We start from the raw sequence: 15,079 nt of genomic DNA, 5'->3' as shown, positions 1-15,079 counted from the left end.
AAAGAAGAATGGCTGAAGTGAGGGATAAAGATTCTGGAATAGAACTTTGTTTCCCGCCACAGCATCAGGAATATTGTGATATTGTGATATGTGTCATAGCAAATGAGATTCTATGGTGAAGATGGTGGGGAACTGTTCCAAGGCAGGAGCCCTGCTGGAAGTATCGACCACTAGAGCTTGGAAACAAGAACCAGATCATTGCGACCTGATAGAGAGGATACAATGGCTGGAGGGGGTGCAGAACAAAGAGGTAGAGGTAGCCCCGGCAACTTGTTACGCCCCAGCAGCCCATGCTCGGAAGTGAGCCTGTAACAATATATCTAAATCCATGTAATCACATAAACATAATGCACACACATAATGAAGAACACAACTTCATGTAGCTTCCAGTCACACACTTTTATTTTTGCACATGTAACCCAAGTTATTTTCTGTAGTTCTTAAGTTACAGTATAACTTTTTTGAGATAATCGCTAAGCACTTTACGAGGCCCCCAAAACACATCGCGAGCGCATGCACAGCAGACGATAGAGCACAGAAGAGAAGAAGAACAATCTTTAATCGTCAGACGATGATGTGTGCATGTTTTTGGTGGGGGTCCTTACTGCGCCACCGTGCCACAGAGCATAGACAAACTAGGAGACAGGAAAACTGGTAGTGGTTTAGGAGAACATTTCTGGGGAGAGTTCCGGACGGGTGCTTTCCGAGTAAATAGATAGATTATCCTGGTGAGTTAACTGCTCTGGTTAACTAATTAGCACTGGGTAAGCCGCTTGACTTGACCTTGTTGTTGCTAGAGTAAGTAATTGTGTGTTAGATTGCCTATGATATTTGTGTGAAACTTAAAAACCAGTCAGGATATAGTGTGTATATGACGTGAACTGAATACGGCCGATTGTGTTAACTGTTTAGCCATTTAGCATCGAAATGAATGCGTGTATTGCTGCCTTGAAGCGAGGTTAATTTGCCGGTGCAGCGGCGGTTTGTGCCTTGTTAATGGCCATGGCAGTGTGTTAACTACAGGCAATATGTAGAGTATGTTAGAACATGGTTAAACGAATTTACATGTTTGGAGAAATAAGTTAAAAGATTATTATTTAATTGAATGCAATGGACAGTGGAACAAAGGCATTCAAACTGTTTAATAATTGCGCTGCACACTTTTGTGCAGGCTGTTTTTTTTTGAGGGTCGGACTGTCCACTGGATCCAACTGGATTCGACTGCTTCCACCATCGTCATTGTTCCTGGATGCCATCACCTCTTGTCGGACGTCCGTCACGTGGACATTGTGCTCGGGCCCAGGGGTGGTAGGAGCGAAATTGGGGAACCAAACTGAGGAATATTTTGTTTTGATGTTTTTTTTATTCTGAGTACTCCGTTTTTTCTTCGAGTTTTTTACACACATTTCTTTATTTATTTCTTGAAGGTATCTTTGTAAATACATAACTTTTATTTTCTGAAGTCGTGGTCACGTGTTGTTGTGTTGGTTGGAGGTCTCCTAAATCTTAATAAGCTACAATCTAGCCCCTTACCAGATGTGAACCTGGAATCTTAAGTAACCTGATACAACCTTAGACATAGACTTTTAGCATAGGTACCCCCATCACGTAGGGGTCACCAGAAGGTTACACACACAGGGTTAATTCTTTTACAAACCTTTTAGATTGTGTCATCCCTTGGGTTCCTGCCAAAAAGCTTTCCCCATCCTCAAAGCTTGCCTTATCTTGGCCTGACCATTATTTTCTGCACCTGTGAGGTCAAGCTGACTGTATATTCTCTGTATCTGTGACCTCGAACTGACCATATATTCTCAGACTCTCAGACTCTCAAACTGTTTGACTCAGAGAGCTGCTCCTGAGCACATCTCTGATCCGACCCTTGTACAAGTAAAACCGACGTCTGTCTGCGATTTTATTTAAGACCACTGATTGACAAACTGCAAATTAAAGCGACCCTTTAATTTCTGTAACAATTTGGGGTCACGGAACAGGATCGAGCTGCGTCCAGGGAGACCATAGGCGACGGAGCCGGCATAGACTAAAATCCTTGTTTGGAGGACCGTCCTTCGGTGGGACTCTGGGGCGCCGCCTCGATCTACGTTCCTGATAGCAGGGTAAGACAGATGTTGTATGGTGGGAAACAAGGTTTCCAATTAATAAATACATTTAAAATCAGATCTAAAATCAGGATTCATTTTATAATCCAAATACCAATGGATTTTCCTAAAGTAGAGTGTTTTATTCTAACCAAGGTTAATAAGAAACCTGGAAATATAGTGACGACTATATTTACTTCTATTAAGATCGTAAAGTAGGTGAAATGAAATGTGATTTCCACCGTTTTATTGAGATAATAATAATAATAATAAAGAAATAAAAAAATAAAATAAAATAAAATAACTTGAAGTAGCCTAATAACACCATGGGTACCAGTAATAGTAAAACACTACAGAAGGATCAACAAGTAAGGGAATCGAAGGAATGTTACAAATCTATGAAGGGAAAAGATGAAAGAACAGTGGTAAGTTTGGTGGAATGGGAAACCTTAGGTTTTCCCACAGAAGGAAACTCTTGTCTAAATCAGCTTCAGCAGCTGAAAGTTAAATTACAAAACAAAGAAAAAAACAAGAGAAGCTACAAGGCCGATTGGTGGGCTTTTGGAGAGTGGGTAGTGGAAGCTAATAACAGAGAGAAGAAAAAGAATAAGAAGCAGGGAGAGGAAAAGGGACAGAGAGACAGGAATCAGGGAGAGAGACAGGGCCAGGAAAAGGGACAAAGAAAGCAGAAAGCATCAGCCCCACCACCGTATACTGCCAAACAATGTACTTCTTTGTATCCTATGTGACTGGTGAAAATACTTGATCTGTACCTGGACTCCCATCCTCCCGTATTGTGTCAACCTCCAAATCCATCCAACCATGTCCTTAACGACGAGCCTAACATCATTAACAGAGAGATACCAGTGGTCGACCTGGAGAGCAACGAGGACGATGCCCCGCAAGGAGCCACCGCCCGCAGATACGGCTACCTCCTCCTCCACCCCACCCGCCTAAAGACGGCAAGAAAGAACCTCCTCTGACACCATATGAGACTCATCTACGGTCTGCTTTCATCAACGGACTGATATTCCCACTCGGTGACATGTTGAAACACTCGTTTGTCACCTGGAAGACGCCGACCCTTGCTGACACCATCCTCCACTCTGAACACGCCTAAGAAACACACCAAAGGGAGAAAGACCGCAAACAAGATGAAAAGAAACAACATGAGTCCCAGATCCAGATGACCATGCTCGCTCAGGCCACCACTCAAGGTGAGCGAAGTCCATCACAGCCTCAGCAAAACACCTCAGGCCAGACCCAACGAGGCGGGGATTCCGTGGAAGCCGTCTCAATCGCCCAGGCTGAGTAGGTCACAATCTAGGCCCCAGCAGCTGCTGGGCCTGTGTCATGGCGCCAAAGAGACGACCACATGGCAACTGGGGTCAAACAGGGGAATCTGGACATTATCAGAGTTGACGCCGGGAGGAGGGGACCCCAGGGAACGATCCAAGTCATGGCTCTGCACACCCTAAAAAGGTCACACACACACACACACACACACACACACACACACACACACACACACACACACACACACACACACACACACACACACACACACACACACACACACACACACACACACACACACACACGGCTTGGGAGGCCTTCACTGATCTGAAACATTCCTTTACCGTCGCACCCACACTCGCTTTTGCTGACTATAGACTCCCATTTACTCAGTTTGTGGATCAAAGGGGTGGATATGTGCCATCAGTGCTGTGTCATCCCCATGGGGGAAAACTCTGCCCGGTTGCATAATTCTCTTCTAAATTAGAACTGATCCTACAAACTGGTAAACCAACACAAATGACACCACAAAGATTTTTGCGTTATCATGTGTGTCTGCTTGACATGCCAAAGATAAAAATCCAACGCTCTTCCCCACTCAATCAAGCCACACTACTCGCCCCCCACTGACGTCACAGAAAATAAAAGTTTGAACACATCACACCTGTTCTTACATCTCTACATTGGCTCCCTGTTAAAACTAGAATTGATTTTAAAATTCTGCTACTTATAAATAAAGCTATAAATGGCCGTGCACCTCAGTATATAAAATAAACACTAATTATACACGAACCAGCAAGAACTCTCAGGTCCACAGTCAGTGGTCTTTTAACTATGCCCTCGTTGTCTTATGTTCCTCTTGGTCAGAGGAACATAAGACAATATTATAGCTCTCTAGATATAGTGATACAATTCTTAGAATATAGTGAGTAGAGGCCATGGTTTATTCTTGTTCTTTTATTCCATTTTTTTATTTAGTGCAAAATTATTCTGTATTGTCTTATCTATATTTCTCCTTCCAACCAAGAATGCAGAGCCTACTGTTATCTGCTCACTAGCACCATTCACAGAGTTTGTTTTATCAACAATCTCCCAGCAGCGGAATTGTCACAGAACCAAAAGCTCCCACCTTTTCAGTACCAGCCAAACAAACAGTAAAAATGCAGATACAGTGGCAATATTCCTGTGCAGAGAATATAATCTGTGTTAAGTGTTATTATTGTGTATTATTGTGTGAATTATTGTTGTGTTTTTTTGTGGGTAAACGGAATCTGTGAGAGTATGGAGGTTTGTTGTATGGTCTGAACAGCGGACCATCGTCTGATCCACGACTCGGCCAGTCAACAGGGCCCATAGGAACTAAGGTGCGCAGAGCCATTTTGAAATTCTGCATTAGTGTTGACTGTCTGGGACGTAGTAAGACTTCAGTAGTTGTAGGATGTCTGTTTCCTCCTCGTGTGCACTATATTTTGTGTTGCAGCATTATTGCTGAAATTAATGTTGTTTGAGTGCAATTGGGATAAAGATGACGGAAATATTATTGTATTGTGAGGGAAATAGAACGACATGGAAAAGTGGATGAGAAATGGACTGCCAAAAGTCACGAATGGAAATAGGAGGAAGTGAGCGGCTCGAGGGTTGGAGCGTACTGAGAGAAGTTTCTGGAAGAGATTCCAACTGCATGCGCTTTGCTGATGACGTGTGAATGTGTGTGAGTGATGAACCCCGCCCAGGATCCACAGCTTAGCTATCACATAGCAAGATTATAACACTGAGTTCCACCGACTCCAAGCTACACACATTTAGTATAGACAATAGCGCTGATTATTAACTAAAACCCATATATAACCACGACTGAACCCAACTGACCCCAACGGAACCAACGGAACCAATTGAACCACCAGAACTGTCTCCCCCGCTCACCGACATCCCTGCCAACCTGTGGACAAAACAACACCAACTCTATCAGCGCTGCATGCACCGAGGAAGCCAATGCCACTGCCAAAGGCTAAGTACTCACACCCAGTGATTACACCCAGCAGAAACCATGAGCCGGCAAAGCACATGACACCCATTTAACCCATGAAAGCGACTCTGCAGGGTCAGAGCAACCCTAGTATTCATACTAATCACAACATTATTAATAGTACTCCTGATACTGTGGCATTTTGTTCAAGCGCTAAAAGATAATGGGGTCTTCAAACCTACGATATTTTGAAGCCTTTAGGAACATTTTGGGTGAGCAGAAAAATAATTTTCTTAATAATGACAATGTGGTGGTCAGAGTTTATCCCTGGAATATCTTATTTTTCCGATAGGGCCCCATCCTAAACATAATTATGGCCCATGAGCTGAAATCATAATGCTGAATTGAACCCAAATACAAAATACGTCTATATATAAGTCTTCCAAGACTACATTTTTGTAAGGTACATTAGGCCTACAGCAATTATAATTTGAATATATCGTTTTCAGTAATTATATTTAGCAAACGATGACCTGGGAATTAAATAATTATAGAACCCAGAATCGCGATTGTGGTGCCTCCCCTTGCGGTTGCCTGCGCGAGCACCTTGTGACGATTACGTAAATTTTGGTATTTTTTAGTATTTTTTGAGCTTATAGAGCTTATTGTGCGTAATCACCAGGTGTCATGACATTTCACTGCATATATGTATGACCGTATGTATATGTATGTGACAAATAATCTCTTGAACTTGAACTTGAACTTGAACAACCCCACAACCAATGGAGTACACATGGCCACATTGCCATACGTCTGGGACTGCATGATACACTGCACCCATGTCAACTGAAAAATAACAATCTGTAAATGCCCCCTGTGTCTACATAGATTCCTTCAGAGTTCCAAGGGAGGTCCCCTCACAAATTTAAGGCACAAAACCAAATTTCAGGTGGATTTGTCTATATAATACTTAGTCCCTGGTGAACAATTGACAAAAATGCAGATTGGGTGAACTACATCTATTATAATCAACAAGGCTTTGCCAATTACATGTTTCAATTGTTCAAGGCCGACCACCGATTGACAAACTGCAGATTAAAGCGACCCTTTAATTTCTGCAACAGGCTTGTACCAGCAGAGTGAATCAGTCTTATAGCCCTCTCGGGTCGTGGGCCTGGAACTCCCCCAGACTTTTCCAGGGACCAATGGGGGATCCTAACACCACCTCGGGAGGACACCTAGATCCCTTTCAAAATCTTTCCTACGGGAGGCATGTGGAAAGGCTCACCAACGAGATTGAGGCTCTACTCGTGAGAGAAGAAGAACTCTGAGGCCCCTCGGGGTCCCGGGGGAATGGAAATGGAGTATGAATTGGGACTTTTGACAAACCTCCCGCCTGGGATTATCGGACGGGGAGGAAGAAGAAAGTTCCAGACCTGACCATGAAGGATTACCAAAAGGAAAAGCATGCGGCCTGAACCCGGGCAGAGAACCTGTACGTTTCCCGGAAGGCAGATCAGCGGGATGGCAGTTGATGGGAGGAGCAAAGACTCTGAGGATACCAGGGCGGCCCCAAGAGTACAAGGCGACTGAGTTGAAACACCTCCCTTGAGGATTAGGACTGCCTCTGGGTCCCCGCCTGGTGGGAGTCAGGGCGGGCGGACGTTCCCGGGATGTAGTCTCTACCAGTATGTGGGAAGCCCCTGGGAGATACCGACGGATTGACTGCTGATAATCGCCAACCAGGGGCTGCGGGTGCAGAACCGAGAGTTCAGGAAAAAGCTCAACAGAGAAGCAGTATGTGCAGAGCAGAGAAGATGGGCTCGGCTCCTACGGAAAAAAACCCGAAGCAAGGAGACCAGTCACTGTAATCGACGGCGGGGAATCTACGGGCTCACATGGTGGAAACGCCTGGGCATGAAGACGGATACGATTGCAAGGAAGTGACAAAAGTGGCAGTGGACCGAGGCCTCGACACGGCACACAACCTCGAGATGAGGAGAGTGCTGTTCAGCCTGGACGGGGGAGATCTCCAGGCTCGGCTGTGCCTCAAGTCGATGCTGGAATACTACAGGCAAAATAGGAACGGCTGAACCAGGGGAAGATATGGGATGCCGTGAAACAGACAATCGTGGTATACACCTTTAAGCAATGGAGTGATATACTGTGGGCAACGAAGAGCGGGGGAATAACATCTAAACCTCCGGCTAGGCTACCCATTGGAGCTGAAGGGCACGGGAAGGACTTAAGACCGATTCCAGGACAAGCAGACCTGGAGCCGAACCCACGGGGGACTTTTCAGGTATCACAAGTACGAAGCGAAGAACGGAACAAGACGTCCAAGGGTTGACAACTGATCCTGTTACCGGGACTGGTGGGGCCACTGGATGGTTATGAATGGTGCAAGATACAAGGCAACAGACTAGTGGGGTCTCCCAGTCCACGACTTCCCCTAAGCCACCGCGCGCAAGAGACTCGCAGAGCCTGTAGTGCCCGGGGGTTGTCAAGGTTTAAGATCAAGTTCCAGCCAAAGACTACGAGTCCCCGACAGGAGCAGGAACGAGGACGTGGACAGCGAAGACGACAAGGGGTCGTTGGAGGAGGAAAGCCAAGGGGGAGAAGGAGATTGCATCTCAGAATCTTCTGAACTACTCAACCGGGAGTGGACCTCTCTGGAACATCCCGTACCGCTTAGGAATGTCCGATGTAAGACCAAGAACCCGAAAAAGGAGGTAAAATTTGTTGACCCCAGAGGGCATGGACATGGAGTCCCTTAACGGCGAAGGATCATCAGATGGGACAACAGGACAACGACATGCCAGAAACTGGGCACAGGAAGAAACCAAAGTGGGGGTGACCATATGCCAGGGTGATGAAGGACGCGAATACCACAATGCCGTTCAAGGAAGCTTATATCGGTATCGCACACGATGTGAGGATGCTCAGTTGACTGAAGAAAGCAGCTAAAAGGTATGCGGATCCACACCCAGAGTCTCCTGAGGAGGTTGCTGGTATAGACGTGAACTCTGAGGACGAAGGGAGGACCGTGCTGGAAAGACCACTGAGGATAATTCCGTCTCCAGACGGAGAGCATACCTATTAAAGCCCGGTCTGAGGACATTGGAGGGATACTACATAGTGCAAGCAGACCCAATCTCACAGAATAATGACCTCAATGAGCTGAAGAAGATAGATCTAATGGTGCCTAGGAAAAGACCAACGGAGAATGTAAAGGAGTACATTATGGAACATTTCCTGATGGTGGAGGAGAGCACCACCTGCGAGGATCCTAAGACCTTTGGCTGGCAAGACTTCTCAAGGGGCCACAGAGAAACCAAGGCACCGCAAGACAGATTTTTGAGGATACTGGTGGGGAGGCGGAAGAAGAGGAGACCCGGATCCAGATTGCTAGGAAACAACCATCCCCTGACGGCAATCTGGCAGGGCATAAGAAGAACGATTCTGATGGCAAGACAAGTGAGAGTGCTGAAAGCGATCATGCAAGGCTTTCCGGGAGAACTGGAGTTCGTGGGGATGAGTCCCAGACTGGAGACAGAGGAAAAAATAAATCGTACTGTTTCCCAGATTTACTCAGAGAATACTACGAGCAGAAGAAGAAGCAGGGCGCCATGGGGGGAGTGAGATCAGCTCTGACTACTCCTAGTCCACAGTCACGCCAGCCGTCCAAACCTCAAAATACATTGAAGGGACAAGCCAGTAGGAGTAATACAGAGAAAAGGACTACCTCGGAAAGGAAGGAATACATTCCGGTGGTGGAGTTCGCAAAGCTGATGCCAGAGCAGAAGACGGCCCTCTTCTAGTCTCGTAAAGAGACAGTGGTAGGGGCCAGGAAGTGATGGCCACCAAGCAGCGGGTGACTCTGGAGAATGCCTACTGGGTCGGGGATTACATCTATGCCAACATTCAGGATGTGCTCTACCAAGTAGACTCCGGGGCAGAGGTATCTGTGACCCCAGATAAGTCAAAAATAGAAGGATATCTCACGGTGGAGCTGGCAGACCAGATGAAGAGAAAGGTACCCTCTGGCATCTGGAGGGGTACCATATGGGTCTTAGAACCCCCCAACCTGATTACGACAAAAGACTTGGCAGACATACACCGGCCGGGGAAGCACAGAGATCCTGTAGCAGAGAAGTTGTAGAGACTCCATGCAAGAATATTAGGGCTGTGGCAGGTACAGAAGAACTGGTACAAGCCTGTAGACATGCCAGAGGTCACGAAGAAGAAAGTACGGGAGAATGACCTCTCAAGCGTGGGGAAGGAGATACTGCAGGAGATACTGTCAAAGGGGCAGGTGGTGTGGTTTAAGAACGACTGTGGCATGATAGAGGTGATCGAGGGTGGGGTGCACCCTCCAGTGTGCCAATACCCCCTGAACCGGGAAGCAGTGGAGGAGATGGACTTAATGGCCAAGGAACTGCTGGCCCTGGGGATCTGAAGGGAGGAGCTGAATCCGACACCAACAGCCTAATTCAGGCTGTCCATTTGGAAAATCTGCGAAGGACAATCCTGACCACAGATAAACTCTAGTTGAGAAGCCTGGAATGCTGGCTGGAGGCTGAGTTTAGCTGCGAAGATGACAATGCGGTTATGAAAGTCAGAAATGAAGGATGGTGATTGATCATGCTATGGAGTTATATTCCAACACCAGTGGAGCATATGTTCCCATCAGAAGAGAAAGAGCTAGCCGTACTGGCTAAGTACTGGAAGAATCTGAAGGAGCTGGCCCAAGGGCATGGTATTAAAGTCCATACCCGAAGCCGAGCGCATCAGTTTCTAAGGAAAGGTACGGTGGAAAGTACGAAAGCTACCAACACCAGTGGGGGAAATGGGAAGACATCCTACTGGACCCAGACTTGGAGATAAGGCTGGTGGCCGCTGCTAAACTGAAACCATCTAAACCGGACATGACAAAAACAGAGACACGAGTGGGAGCTGTATACCCACGGCTCGAAGAAAGGATGGGACGAGAAAGCCTACTGGGCCTTCATCCTCTGGGAAAAGGGGAAGGGGTCTACCGACATAAAGGGTGAGTCCCGGGTACAGCACAAACAGTCCCAGCAATTATCGAAGGACTGCTGGAGTTGGAGAAAAGGAAGATCAACAAAGCGAGGCTGATTACTGATAGTTTTTACTGTGCCGAGGAATACCGAAATGCCGAAAATAAATAGCTCACCAAGACCTATGGAAGAAGATTGCCAAGCTGAGATTAAACTTAAACCTAGAGGTGTCACATCAAAGGGCACACCATGGCGCTGGCAGGGCAACGCTGAGGTTGATCACTATGTGCAGCTCCGCAGAGTCATTTTGATTGGCAACGAGAGGTGGGAAAAGAGGCCTAAGGGACAGGCGGTCATCCCACTAGAAGACGTGGAGGCAGTCGTACAGGCATGCATGTAAATGTTGGCCATGTGGGTGTGCTACCCACACGTAAAGAATTGGAGAAACTGCAACTTTGGATTCCAGAGCGCCAAGTTCGCCACGTTCGCAAAGAGAGTTCTCCCTGGGGGTCGGTTTACATGGATGTGGCTGGAGCCCTGGGAGTTAATGGGAAGAAAGGAGAAAAATACCTCTTGGTGCTTGTGGATTCTATGTCTTGATATGTGGTGGTGAAGCCAGAGCGCAGCAGTGGCACCCGTGATCAATGGTAGGAGTCTTGTGGATAAGGGGAGAAGAAGAGCCAGCAGAGACGGCAGAGGTTGGCCCGAGAGCCACAAACATAGGGCCCTCAGGCGGACGGCCGGGGAGCTGGTACCCTGCCCAGGCCAACAGGGCAGGTGGGTGGAGGTCTTCCGGAGGGAGACCCGGGGGCCGAGTTCAGGTGCCGGGCCACTCAGGGGGTCGGCCCGGCACACAGGGCAAGGAAGGGCGGTACCTCGGCGGCAGGGATGGACGGTACCTCGGCAGCAGGGACAGGCAGGACCTCGGCGGAGGCGACAGGGACAGGCAGGACCTCGGCGGAGGCGGCAGGGACAGGCAGGACCTCGGCGGTGGTGGCAGGGACGGGCAGGACCTCGGCGGAGGCGGCAGGGTTTCTTCAAATTTTGCTGGTTGGCACCGACACAGATTAATCTTCTTTGTTGACCTATTTGATGACAAATCGTGAATATCTTTTGAACTTTTACGCAAAGAACATAATATCCCAAAATCACACTTTTTCAGATATCTGCAAGCTCGCAGCTTTGCTTCCAAACATTTCCCTATCTACCCCAAACCTCCAAATAAAGATTTCACATTCCACAAAGTATTAAATTTGAATCGATTTGATAGGGGCTTAATCTCCAAGACATACAACATTGTCCAAAATATTGATTCGCCAACAAGGACCAAAATACAGGAAGCCTGGGAACGCAACCTAGAAATGGTAATCCCTGATGATATCTGGGCAAATTGCACCTCTGCTATACATACTTCCTCAATCTGTATAAGGCACGGTTTAATTAAATTAAAGGTACTCCATAGAATATATTACTCCAAAATATACCCATCTGTTAACTCCAACTGCCCTCGATGCAGCAGTTTCATTAAGACACATGTTCTGGTCATGTTTATCCCTGGTCAACTTCTGGTCCTCTGTATTCAACTGCCTTTCAGTGCTAGGTTATACACCCCTTAAACCCAAACGACGCACCGCCATCTTCGGAGTAACGCCAGTGGAAATGAATGCTACAAATGCACAAAAAAAAGCGATAGCATTTAGTAGCCTCATAGCACGCAGACTTATTTGTATAAACTGGAAATCCAACAAACATCCCCCCTTCAAGAGATGGATACCAGAGGTGCTGTCCCTGCTCCAGCTTGAGAAAGTTAGACATACACTGAGTGGGTCTTATGACAAGTTCATTAAAGTATGGTCCCCTTTCATTGAATATGTAAAGGGACTGACCCTCTGATATACCATACTACTCTACTGATGTCTCCCTTTTTCAGCCAATTGCTACTATAACCAATGCCTTTTTTTTAATTATTATTATTAACATCTTATTTTATTCATGCATTTGTTTATGTATTTATTTTCCTCTCTTCTAGAATGTGATATTCTGCCTAATTTCATTGCTCTTTACTTTTGAGTGCGCTCTTCGTCCCAGGGGAAGTAGGGAGAGATAAGGGGTGGGTATAATCTTGGGTAATGTCTATGTGAGTCCAGTATGTTTGTTCATGTGTGTATGTGTATGTGTATATAATGTGAGCATGCATCTTCAAGATGCGTGTGTGGTCAACTATTGCGAGGCTGCCTTTTCCCACAAACCAGCCGATAAACGAGGGATAAGTGCGACAGGCAGGTGTTCACCCCATGAAGCAAGACAGGGAGAATGGGCTTCCATACTCCTGATGCACCTTATATACCTTGGATCCTGAGGAATAAGAAACCGCTAAGGAAGGAGGATATGGTACAATCAAAGGGGCTGGAGAGTAAAAGATGGAGGCGTTGTCTTTGGAGAGACCCGAGACAGGACTGCAGTAAGAAGAACGAGGTGGTTCCTGTGGAAGACGGCGCACCAGAACTAACAACCAGCTAAGCCCAGGAAGAAGGCTAGAGGCAAGACAAGGCCTAAGGCCAGGGCCCAGACAAGGGAAGAAAAGGAGAAAAAAAAGAAAGTATCCACTGGGACCAGTGGAGAAGAACGAGATCTGCCACCACCCAAGCTGACACGAGAACCGAAAGCAGAGAAGGGAATCACACCAGGATGGATGGATGGATTAGAGGACATTTCCTCGGCGGAATATCCACTCTGAGTAATGGAGGAAGCGAAGAGGAGTAGCGGGGGCCTCCCAGGCCTATATGAAGAACTGCGGGAGGAGGTTCTGGATTGGGAGTTACCGGACCAGCTGATGGACTTGCCCACACTTGGGGAGGTAAAGAAGAAGATAAAGATGAGAATGAATGAAATGCAGTTAATAAGGGAAGATGTCTTGATGTAATAATCTTTAAGTGATAATGAAATGAGTTAAGTACTAGATGTTATAATCTTTAACAATAATTATGATGTAACAAATGATATAACATTGTCTATGAATGACTTTATTTTATTCTATGATGAACGATGGAATGTAAATTACCGGATGGTAATGATGTACCAATATTAAGCAAATGGTTTAATATGAGAAAGAAATGTTGTGATTAATGTAATGATGATGTGTAAGAATAAGGGAAAGAAAATTGTCAGATAAATAAAATATGTATATACCTATATATATATATATATATATATATATATATACCGGGGAAGTCCGAAAAAGTGAGTTAATGAATTTAGAGTAAAATATATTTACATGTAATATGGGGCTTTATGTGGGCTGACCTGGGACGGCCATTTTAGAAGAAAATCTAAAATGTTGAAGAATCACAGGGTATGAGTCACGCAGGAAAGTACCAAAAGACATTTCTCTGCAGACGCACAGAGAAGCATTGACGACAATAAGACAGCTGGTTTCTAGACGCACAGAGTGGCATTGACATTATTAAGGCAGCTTTTTTCCACAGAAGCATGAGTAGCCGGTCATGCGTCCCTAATAGAGAGACATTGGCAGAAGTTATAAAAGGAAGAGATGACCAGAATACATTGGGATTCTTTGCTCCGGAGAAGACAAGACAAAAACCGATAGAGGATTACAACGCTGGACCAAGAAGCAACTTGAAGTCTGAGACTTTGTCACACTAACCCTTCTCTAGAATATTAGGACAAGAATATTATTAGGACCCAGCGAGCAGCGGCCGTTCAACAGTAGTGAGGTCTGGGCTCCTTGTACTGGGAGACAGGCTGTTCTGGAGGACATCACAGTTACCATTGCCGCTGGTAAAGCCAGCTTGGAGGTTCCTGATGAGATACTTCGACTGGCTCCCATTTTGAAATTAGGCCAAATTAGGATAGGATAGGGAAGCATTAGGGTATGTTTTTATTATTTATTTTCCTTTTTACCGATTTTGACCAGATTGATTGTTTTATTTTCAACACCAGTAGTCACAATATGTCTGTATCATGTACTGGTTAATTACCCCATTGCAACGCTTCAATAAATACTTTAAATGCATTTAAAGTATCAGTTTAGTCGTAATTTTAGAAACACCTAAGCCCAAGGACCCTCCTTCTAGATGGTCAAAAGTTAGGAAGAGCACATTATAGGATCTAAATGGTTAGCCTAGCCCCCAATTAGAAACATCTCCTGAGGACAAAAGTATACTTGTCGTTAAATGAACATCCAGAAACCACACCAACATTAGAATAGAGCTGTCTTTAACTGGAGTGGCCTTTTGAGTTATATCCTTTAGTTTGTAGGGTTACTGAAGGGTATAACTCTAGGCTCAAACAGGGGAGGCTCCAATTCCTGTTAGCAGATGGGGAGTCTATTTGCTACCTAGTCTAAGCAACCTTTAAAATCCTGTACAGTGGTAATACCTGGCAGGCTAGAGATCTAACCCTTAGATGAAGGACTAGTCCGGAGCACAGTAACGTGCTATAGCCGGGAGAGACCTGCTCCTGTTCACAAAAAGAACTACTATACTTTCAAAAATCAGAAACTACGTAAGATGTGTTAAATACAATATGGGCTTTTTATTATAATCTAGTCCAGGTTTGACTGCTATTTGTACTATAGTTTGACTCCTACAAATACAGATCGAGACAGGGTTTTAGATGGTCTGCGTATAAGAAAAAAAAGTCAAAAAATTCCGAGGGATTTGAATGCATCACAAAAACAG

This window comes from Zeus faber (assembly GCF_960531495.2).
Source record: "Zeus faber genome assembly, chromosome: 7".
Classification (NCBI taxonomy): domain Eukaryota; kingdom Metazoa; phylum Chordata; class Actinopteri; order Zeiformes; family Zeidae; genus Zeus; species Zeus faber.
This window is presented reverse-complemented; position numbering follows the sequence as displayed.